Genomic DNA, 12,071 nt, shown 5'->3' on the forward strand with positions numbered 1-12,071 from the left:
ATTCTTAAAACAGCATTGGTTCATTTTTTTGGACATGTATTATGGTAATTCCATAGAATTCTCTGGTACTCTCAATAGAGTTCTGCAGGGATGTTTTTTTTATAGTCCAAAACCTGGCAATGAGTTAGGTTATTAGCATCCCCGTCAATAGGTTTTTGGTTAAATGCCCGAAATAAGGCCTGTGGTTAACATAAGCTCAAGATATTTTCATATTGCAGTACTTCTCTTTTTAAAATTTTACTTGTCTTGAAAAATGTAGTTGCTAACAAATGGCTAAATGGGCCTACACGTCATCACACCAAACACGTAAACCCATCTACTAGCTTCATGGTGGTGACGTTGAAGTCATAAGACTTTGTATTTAGTTTATATCCTATGATATTATGCTTTTTACATCAGGAGATTGTAATAAGGCTTCATACATGAAAGTTGTGTTCGTTTGAGAGTATTATCATGAAGAAGCTTAAACTTTTATTTGGTTTGGTTTTGTTTTGTTGGTCACAAATCTAATTTTCTGCAATAATCTGAAAGTCAAGGGGGGAAAATCCTGTTTGTTCTTTTGTTAAAGGGTAAGTTTACCCAATAATCAAAATTATGTCATTAATAACTCACCCTCTTGTCGTTCCAAACCCGTAAGACCTCCGTTTATCTTCGGAACACAGTTTAAGATATTTTAGATTTAGTCCGAGAGCTCTCAGTCCGTCCATTGAAACTGTGTGTACTGTCCATGTCCAAAAAGGTAAGAAAAACATCATCAAAGTAGTCCATGTGACATCAGAGGGTCAGTTAGAATTTTTTGAAGCATCGAAAATACATTTTGGTCCAAAAATAGCAAAAACTACGACTTTATTCATCATTACAACATCTTCCGTGTGTGTTGTGAGAGAGAGTTCAAAACAAAGCAGTTTGTGATATCCGGTTCGCGAGCGAATCATTCGATGTAACCGGATCTTTTTGAACCAGTTCACCAAATCGAACTGAATCGTTTTAAATTGTTCGCATCTCCAATACGCATTAATCTACAAATGACTTAAGATGTTAACTTTTTTAATGTGGCTGACGCTCCCTCTGAGTTAAAATAAACCAATATCCCGGAGTAATTCATTTACTCAAACAGTACACTGACTGAACTGCTGTGAAGAGAGAACTGACGATGAACACCGAGCCGAGCCAGATAACGAACAATAGACTGACGCGTTCACGAGTCAAGAACCGGTTGCATTGGTTTTCAGATCACCAGTAGTTCTTTGGGACAGTTCAATTCAATAAACCTGTTGTAGAAAACGGTTCACCGGTTCTTTTGCGCTCCATGTAATGGCGTCATTGGCAATGATTGCCCTTGATTCAAGCCTTCGGTTTACCTGCGCTCATAACATTAGCACAGAATCAGTTAAGAATCAATCATCAAAAGAATCAGTTTGGTTCAGACGCTCTGTGTGTCGGTCTGCTTCACGCTGAATCACACATGAGCAGTATCATCAGCTCCTCGGTTCTCGAATCAGACGTGTCTGACAGAAATGGTTCTTGACTCGAGAACGAGTCAATCTTTTGTTCATTATCTGGCTCGGCTCGGTGTTCATCTTCAGTTCTCTCTTCACAGGAGTTCAGTCAGTGTACTGTTTGAGTAAATGAATTACTCCGGGATATTGGTTTGTTTTAACTCAGAGGGAGAGTCAGCCACATTAAAAAAGTTAACAGCTTAAGTCATTTGTGGATTAATGCGTATTGGAGACGCGAACCATTTAAAACGATTCAGTTCGATTTGGTGAACTGGTTCAAAAAGATCCGATCGAATGATTTGTTCGCCAACCGGATATGACAAACTGCTTTGTTTTGAACTCTCTCACAACAGACACGGAAGAGAAGACAATGCTGAATAGAGTCATAGTTTTTTGCTATTTTTGGACCACAATGTGTTTTCGATGCTTCAAAAAATTCTAACTGACCCTCTGATGTCACATGGACTACTTTGATGATATTTTTCTTACCTTTCTGGACATGGACAGTATACCATATGTAGGGTGCTGCCCCTTTAAGGACGTGGATTCTGTGGGCTCATGTGATCACCTAGGAAGCAGCGCAAGTGAAAGAAAAAAACTGAACTGAACCGATCTGAGTGCGAAAGCCCTGTTGATGCTCATATGCAGACTTTCTAATGTTCTAACAACTACAGATAAAACCCTTAATCTAAACTATATATTCCCAGCGTGGTGAGTAACTTTTTGTTGTTATAAGTGTATTAAAATCATTATGTAGATCGCTATTTGCGATTAGCGCCTAAACGCCAAATGTGTTTAAGCTATTATGTTTGGTTTGATATAAGATAATATTGCCTATTGTCATATTTAAGCAATATATGTTGCATTTATTCATTAAACAGATCTAATATGTTTATCACACACATTGTTTAATGCTAATAGCTATACCACACGTGATTTTTGCGTTGTAGGGAATATCTTTGATTTATACTTTAATGTTTATCATCGTCTGATGTTATGTTGTAGAAACTTATGTGAGAAGTGAAACCATTACTGGATACTAAATGTGAATTGTTTGTATTTACAGTTTGACCGCGCACACACCTAAATGTGTATATTGTGAGTTCTACACAAGTGGAATAAAGAAAAGAAAACCACAAAATCCAAGTTAATGTTATCATTTTTATGGGTAACATTAAAGTCAAACACGAGGAGTTAAGAAGATTAATGACAACATGGACCAAGATTCAGAAACAAGTGTAACTCCTGATCAACAACAAAAATGTCTCAAGCGTCAACGTGGATGTGCAAAGGCTACAGTGACACGCTTGATGACACAGATTACAACTTCTATGAACGGTAACCAGCCCAAAGAAGTGGAGATGAAACTTGCTGCTTTGGATGAGGCTGTTATGCGGTTTAATGAAATTCATGACATGTACCATAAAACATTAGAAGATGATGATGACCTTGATGCTTCTAAGGGCTATTTAACATCGGTCTTGCGTGATGTTCAAGACTTGCAGCACTCAGTCTTGAGCTGGTTTGAGGACTTTAAGCCATCAATGGAGGATCCAAACATAGAATCCTCAGATGGACTTGACTTCCAAGAGGAAGAGCGGAGGTTTGATGAAGCTGCTAAATCTCCAATGTCTTCTGTAGACCAGCTGTCTACCCAGCTTCAAGGGCTACAAAATCTAAGACAGAAAGAAAAGGAAGAGTTTTCCATGTTCATCGCTCGACAGGAAGAACGCCTACGTGCAGAGTTTAAATTACAACTTCAGCATGCAGAATTGGAAATGGATGGACTGAAAGGCTTACTGAAACTCAAAGATGCTGAGATGGAGGAAAATCGTCGAAAGGCTGAGTTAACAACAATAAATAAAGACTTTTCCACTCCTGTTTCAGGTAACCCATTCATTAACTTCCGTTCCTCACTTTCAGCAGTGAATGAGAATTCTCTATGCCAACTACTAGACCTATCAAGGCAACAATATCAGTCACACATCGATTCCATGCATCTACCACCAGTTGACATCATCAAGTTCGATGGAGAACCCTTAAAGTACTGGCAGTTCATGAGATTGTTCTCCTCTGTGATTGATAAAGAGACAGTGCCAGATCAAGAGAAACTCACTCGACTGCATCAGTATACTGTCGGCCAAGCTAGAGATGCTATCTCACATTGCTTGTACAACCCCAACTCTAGCCTGGGCTATGCTGAAGCCATGGCTATTCTGAAGAGACGTTTTGGCAATCCATACGCGATATCACAAGCATGGGTTGACAAGGTGCTTAATCACAAAGATATTAAAGACAACAAGCAGTTGCAAAGCTTCGCAGACATTCTGTGCAGCTGCCGAGACACTTTGAAGGCAATGAAGTGTGAGGAAGAGCTGAATGGTGGACGCACTTTGCTACAAATTGTGGAAAAGCTACCTGAAGACATAAAGAAACGATGGCTCACAATAAACTATGAGATAATCAAGTCTGGTCGCTTGCCAAAGTTAGATGACATAGTCAGTCTTGTTCAATCAGAAGCTGATAAGAGAGCAGATCCTATCTTTGGGAATCTCCTTAGCTCTGCCAGTCGAAATTCTCCAGCAAGTTCTAAACCAAGTACTAAGTCAACTTTCAATAAGAAAAAGCAGACATTTGCAACAGTGTCAGTTACTAATGAATGCACCACATCATCCACACCAAAACCAACATCAAGATTTAAGTGTCCAAAGTGCACTGACGGACACTTTCTGAACCAGTGTCAAGCCTTTAGAGCTCTGTCTGTTCAAGAGCGTTTGGCCTTTGTTCAACAAAAGCAACTCTGTCTGAACTGTTTCATGAAAGGTCATCGCAGCACAGTCTGTACTCGCACTTGGGTATGCAAGGTGCCTGGATGTGGGAAAAAACACAACAGTTGGCTGCACTCCGCCATTGTAGCTTCTAACAATAACGACAACGGCCAATCTACTAATCAAGCTACTGGAGGTGAGCCAACTGCTGACCCGCCTCAAGCCATTCAAGCACATGCCACTAGAAAGTGCATTGAAGCCAGTCGAAAGAAGATTGCACTTCCCATCGTGCCAGTAGTGGTTTCAGACAGACACAACAGATTTTCTATGAATGTCTTTGCTTTGCTTGACAGTGGCTCTAATGGGACATTTGCTTCTAAGAAGTTAGTTCACGCTCTTAAACTGGAGTCACGCAAAATGAACATTAAACTGAACACCATGGAGACCAAAAATCTCAACGTGGTCACCTTAGCGGTGGACCTACGAGTTGAAGATGCTCAACAAAGGAAATCTTACCTGATGAAAGGAGTGCTCTGTCGGGATCACCTGAACATAAGTCTAGACAACTTTGTCACACAGCATGAGGTGTTCCAATGGCCGCACCTGAAGGAAATTGCTGATGAAATCAGTTTACCTGACGTTGATCTAGCTGATGAGGTTCACCTGCTGATAGGTCTAGACCAACCAGACATACTTGCTCCTCGTGAAACACGCTGCGGTGAATCAGGCGAACCCTATGCGATTCTAACTGGCCTGGGGTGGACACTTCATGGGCCAGTAGCTGATGGTTCAACCTCTGTTTCTGCCAATTTCATTCAAGCTGACCACACTCTACAACAAGCTGTTGAAAGATTTTGGAAACTGGATGATCCAGTACACATGAACAATAACTCACTGTCAGTAGTCGATGAGCAAGTTGTTGATCTATGGAACAAGCAAGCAGTCAAAGAGGAAGGTCATTATACTCTACCAATCCCTTTCAAAGAACATCCACCACGACTGCCCAATAACTACGGAATAGCCAAACATCGATTAGACCTTCTAGGAAAGAGGTTAAAGAAGGACCCGATTTTGCATTACAAGTATACAGAAGGTATCAGAGACTCTTTGCTGAAAGGATATGCAGAAGAAGTCACTGACATTAACAGAGACGATGGTTGTGTGTGGTACCTACCACATCATCCGGTGCTACATCCGCGCAAGCCGGAGAAGGTTCGTATTGTCTATGATTGTGCAGCACGGTACCAAGGTACTTCATTGAATGATCATATTTACCAAGGCCCAGACCTTACCAATAAGCTACTAGGAGTTCTTCTCAAGTTTAGGCAAGAACCTGTTGCTCTGAATGCGGACATTGAGAGCATGTTTTATCAAGTCCGAGTGCCATCTGATGAAAGAGATGTGCTTCGCTTCCTGTGGTGGGAGGACAATGACCCGGACAAACCACCTAAGCATTACCGTATGATGGTTCACCTTTTTGGAGGTGTCTGGAGTCCCAGTGTTGCCAATTTTGCCTTGCAACGAGTGGCTGAAGACAACCGTGGAAACTTCTCTAATGACACCTTGGAAACCTTGAAAAGAAATTTCTACGTCGACGACTGTCTTAAGTCGGTACCAACAGTGGAGGTCGCCATTAAACTTGCTTCCGAACTCCGTGATCTACTCACCTGTGGAGGCTTTAGATTAACCAAATGGTTAAGCAATTCTAAGGAAGTGATGAAATCAATACCAACTGATGATTGGGCAAAGTCGTTACATGAGGTTAACCTTGACCAGGAGGATTTGCCATTTGAACGAACACTGGGTGTCCTTTGGGATGTTGAAAGAGATTGCTTCACATTCGATGTCAAAGCTGTGGACAAACCTGCAACAAAGAGAGGAGTATTGAGCACTACCAGTTCCATCTATGATCCTTTAGGATTTGCAAGTCCATTCGTTCTCAAAGCAAAGGCAATCTTTCAAGAGTTGTGCCGCATGAAAGTCGACTGGGATGAGGAGGTGCCGGTAGACTTAGCAGCACAGTGGCACCGATGGCTAAATGACTTGCCTCTATTGTCTGCGCTGAAAATTCCAAGATGTCTTAGACCAACATCCGCTAGTTGCTTGTTAGCGACCCAGCTCCATCACTTTTCCGATGCTTCGGAACTGGCTTACGGCGCTGTTTCATACATCAGGATTGGTGACACCTGCAGGCTGGTGATGTCAAAGTCCAGACTTGCACCAATCAAGCCAATTAGCATACCGCGTCTGGAGCTACTTGCAGCTGTAGTTGCTTCGGAGCTGGACCAGCATATCAAGCGCCACTTGGAGATTCCAATTGAAAGGACCTTCTTTTGGACAGATAGTACCATCGTACTTCAGTACATCAACAACAAGCATTGTCGTTTCCAGACATTCGTCGCCAACCGTATTTCAAAAATACATGAGCGGTCAGAACCATGCCAGTGGAGACACATTGACTCTGCTTCTAACCCTGCGGATGATGTCTCTCGAGGAATGACCATGGGAGAGATTTTGTCAAGTGAACGATGGGTTTCTGGTCCGCACTTTCTCCAACTTGAGGAGGAGCATTGGCCTGCTCAACCGATCATAAATGATTTGCCAGATGAAGCAGAAATTAAAAGAGCCAAAGAGGTCTATGCAGCTAGCATAAAACCAAACCAAGTGATGAAAAATGCAGTGGACAGACTACTGGAACGATACTCCAGTTGGCATCGATTGAAAAGGGCTACTGCTATCCTGTTGCGTGTCAAGGCTTTGTTGCGCAAGAAAACAAGAGTGCATCTATCCGACCCTCTTACTGTAAGTGAGCTCCAACAAGCAGAATCAGCCATTCTCAATTACATACAAACTGCATCCTTCGGATCTTCTCAAGCAAAACCCAGTTCTCTTCTCAAGCTTAAACCCTTTGAGGATGAAAACAGCCAACTCCTTCGTGTGGGAGGCAGACTAACAAATGCCCCAATTCCCTTTGAGGCAAAACATCAAGTGATCCTGCCTAACAATCATCACGTCACCCATCTGATTATCAGTCACTATCATCTTCGCCTGGGTCATGCAGGTCCAGAGCGAGTACTTGCAGAAATTCGTCAACGTTTCTGGATTCTAAAGGGACGGACTGTCATTAACCGAACTCTAAAATCATGTCTACAGTGTCGCAAGTTAAAAGCTAAGCCACAAACTCAACAAATGGCGGACTTACCTGATTCTAGAGTGACTCCAGGTGAGCCTCCATTCACGCGTGTGGGCACAGACTACTTCGGGCCATTCTTGGTTAAGAAGGCACGCAGTGAGCTCAAGAGATACGGATGTTTGTTTACATGTCTCACTACGAGAGCAATCCACTTGGAAGTTGCGCATACCCTCGATACTGACTCGTTTATCAACGCCTTACAGCGATTTATCTCCAGGAGAGGCCCACCCACGGAAATACGATCGGATAACGGGACTAATTTCGTCGGTGGATTACGAGAGTTGCGGAAAGCCATCAGTGAGTGGAATCAACAAAGGATTTCAGATTACTTGCTACAGCACAATGTAAAGTGGATCTTCAATCCACCTGCCGCCTCCCACATGGGTGGTGTTTGGGAGAGGCAAATTCGTACCGTTCGTTCCATTCTAAACACTGTCCTGTCGCAGCAGGCACCAGATGACGAAGGTTTGGCAACACTGTTTTGCTGCGTTGAGTCTATTGTCAATGGTAGACCAATCACTAAACTATCAGACGACCCATCAGATCCTCTACCACTTACACCAAATCATCTGTTGTTGCTTCGTTCAGGCCCAACTCTACCTCCGGGAGCCTTCGTAAAACAAGACCTTTACCGACGCAGATGGCGCCAGGTGCAATATCTGGCAGATGTCTTTTGGTGCAGATGGCTGAAGGAATACTTGCCTGCACTGCAACAACGCCAAAAATGGCTGCAACCAAAGAGAAATCTTCAAGTAGGAGATCTTGTGCTTATTCTGCATGAGAACACACCACGCAATCACTGGCCTTTAGGTCTGCTTACTCAAGTCTATCCAGGTGCAGACGGACTTGTGCGTACTGTGGAAGTGAAAACACAGGCAGGTGTCTTCATCCGTCCCGCGGACAAGATCTGCCTCCTGGAAGCCAGTCTTCTTAGTTGATTAAGTTTAATTGTAACATCACCCTTACTTTGTTTAAATGACCTGTTTGGGTCATTGGGGGCCGGGATGTAGGGTGCTGCCCCTTTAAGGACGTGGATTCTGTGGGCTCATGTGATCACCTAGGAAGCAGCGCAAGTGAAAGAAAAAAACTGAACTGAACCGATCTGAGTGCGAAAGCCCTGTTGATGCTCATATGCAGACTTTCTAATGTTCTAACAACTACAGATAAAACCCTTAATCTAAACTATATATTCCCAGCGTGGTGAGTAACTTTTTGTTGTTATAAGTGTATTAAAATCATTATGTAGATCGCTATTTGCGATTAGCGCCTAAACGCCAAATGTGTTTAAGCTATTATGTTTGGTTTGATATAAGATAATATTGCCTATTGTCATATTTAAGCAATATATGTTGCATTTATTCATTAAACAGATCTAATATGTTTATCACACACATTGTTTAATGCTAATAGCTATACCACACGTGATTTTTGCGTTGTAGGGAATATCTTTGATTTATACTTTAATGTTTATCATCGTCTGATGTTATGTTGTAGAAACTTATGTGAGAAGTGAAACCATTACTGGATACTAAATGTGAATTGTTTGTATTTACAGTTTGACCGCGCACACACCTAAATGTGTATATTGTGAGTTCTACACAAGTGGAATAAAGAAAAGAAAACCACAAAATCCAAGTTAATGTTATCATTTTTATGGGTAACACCATACACACAGTTTCAATGGAGGGACTGAGAGCTCTCGGACTAAATATAACATATCTTAAACTGTGTTCCGAAGATAAACGGAGGTCTCACGGGTTTGGAACGACATGAGGGTGAGTTATTAATGACATAATTTAGATTTTTGGGTGAACTAACCCTTTAAGAGAACGTTGATGCTCACTTCTGGTTTGGCCTACAAAAATGCATCATTACTGCAGTGCTGGTATATGAATATGGTAATCACTCAGCCAGCACTGCTGTTATTTAAGGTGCTTCACTTTTGGGAAACTTACAAGCAACATTTAGTTTGGACTAGATAAGTCATTGATATTGTGGTTTGAGGTTTGGATTCGGATGTTTACAAGTTATTTTAGCACCGTATTTCCAAGGAACTTCTGAGAAATATCCTGCATTTCGCAGTTAAGTCATTTTTCCAGCACTTTTACGTGCACTTCCAGTCACACTGCTGTTGTGTATCTTCAAGACACATTTCCTGCTTAAATATTTTTTTTGGCTTTTCAACTAAAGTTGCAGCTTCAGAAATGGTGCACGGTCAAGCACTCCTGTTTTTAAAAGCACCACACGTTCACCTCCTCTCTCTCGTTCCCTCAGTGTCGTGTGTGAAGGTATGAGTGTGTGTTTGTCCTCCTTAAATGGACGGTCCTCACGACTGGCTGCAGTAGCAGGCCCACACTCGCCCACACGCACATGTGGCCCTTCCTTGCACCCATTTCCTCTACCCACAGGCCCGCCAGCGTCCGGCCCAGGGACGGCCTGACCCGAGAACTCCCCACTCCTTTCCTGTGAGCCCCAGCGGGGACGACCGTAGAGTTATTAGACCTAATGGCCATCTGGGTTCCATTAAAGACGGCCTGTGTTGTATGTTGGCTGCAGAAAAGATCTACCACTGTTTCTGTTTTTAAGTCACCAGGGAGTATTTAAGCAAAACCCAGAATGATACAACAACACTTCATTTATCATCCAAGTACAGTTGGGTTTTCTGTGGTATCAAAGCACCAGAAAATGTGTGAAATGCCAGCGGGACTTAAACGCAGGTTATTTCATAACTGTGGTTGGGATGTTTGGTTATGGTAATACAGGAGAAAAGGTGCCTATTTAGTAGCACAAGAAAACCTTCATCCACTGCCCTTCTGTGTAAAACTAGCATGCATGTGTGAGGCTCACCAAAACCACTAATGTCCAGGTCACAGTTTACCTGATTTACACTTTATCATTCAAAGTTTGGGGTTGGTTAGATTAAAAAAAAAAAAAAAACTTTTAAAAGACATCTCTTATGCTTACCAAGGCTGCATTTGTTTGATAAAAAATACAGTAACAGCAGTAATATTGTGAAATATTATAACAATTTCAAATCACTGATTTCTATTTGAATATATTTTAAAATTGTATTTATTCCTGTAATGCAAATCTGAATTTTCATTATCATTATTCCATTCTTTACATGACCTTTCAGAAATTATTCTGATATGCTGCTCAAGAAACATTTGTGATTGTTATCAATGTTGAAATGTATGAATAATCAAAAAAACTCTTATAGACTGCAAATCTCATGACTATAATATATATATATATATATATATATATATATATATATATATATATATAGTACAGTTTTACGCTTGAAAATACTGTAATTCAGTGTTTTTAGTTGAATGAATCAAAAACGAAATTTTATAATGGATGTTTTATAACATTTATGCAAATAAAGGCATAAGTACTTTAAAATTATATTGATACTATTTGAAATGATATATTATCAAAGTCAAAGTTTATTTATGTATAAAACATCATTTATATAGCATCAACTGACCAACATGCCTTACAACATCATAAAAGATGTCAAATATCAAATTTATTATATTTATTATTAATTTACAAATATTATATATTTAAATGAAAACATGTATTCATTATTCAGTAGCTATGATTTATGATTGCAATTTATTATCATTAATGATTGGTTTTGAAAGGAATGTCATGGTGGAAATTGTTTAATATTTCTAAAAATAGGTGCTTCTTTTTCTTTATGCGACAATGTAATTTAAAAAAAAAAATTGATTGATTGACATGTGGCCTTGTAGTATTCTTGGGTTTCATGAGATTTTACCCACACACTGTCACCAGCACACAAGGCCTCATGTGCCAATGGGCAAAATTACACAATCCCTGGTGTAATAAAAGCACATCATAAACCCACCCATTGTTTCTCTTTCTGTGGCCACAGTTGCATAATTTGCTAAATATACACTTTTTTTTAACTAATAGACTTTATACACTTTAAAAACAGGCCAGGTCACCTCTGCTAGGGGATGTTAAAATTACATTATCTGGACCCAAAGCATGCTCTCCATTGGCTGCTCTAACAAAACAAATTGATGACAAAACAAGACACATTTCAGATATTTTCACTTGGAAATTATGAATCCCACACACCTGAGCTGGAGAGAGAGAGTGTGTGTGTGTGTGTGTGTGTGTGTGTGTGTGTGTGTGTGTGTGTGTGTGTGTGTGTGTGTGTTAATTTTTATGGATGACACTGAGCAGTCTTGCTGAGGAAACCGCACACGTGTGTTGTTGGAGATGTAGAGGCGTGGTGGAGAGTCGGCAGGGCTTTTGTTGGCACCATCCAGATTCCAGATGTGTGGTCGATGGGTACAGTGTGGAGAAAAGACAGAAACACATCTGGAGCTGGTGGCAGCTGGCGCCACATTGGGCCTCAGAGAGGAGATGAGAGCAGCAGCCTGAATCGATGCCAGACTTTTACAGGAAACCTCATCACAGGCTCACAGGGGCTTCATGGCATAATCAGGACATATGCTATTGAATGAATATGACTGATGACTGAAGTTGGTATATGGGCACTTTTGTTTATTCCTATATAGCCATGGCCAAAAGTGCTGAAAAATATCCATAAATCGATATTTGTATTGT

The sequence above is a fragment of the Carassius carassius genome, chromosome 45 (assembly GCF_963082965.1).
Source record: "Carassius carassius chromosome 45, fCarCar2.1, whole genome shotgun sequence".
In the NCBI taxonomy this organism is placed as follows: Eukaryota; Metazoa; Chordata; class Actinopteri; order Cypriniformes; family Cyprinidae; genus Carassius; species Carassius carassius.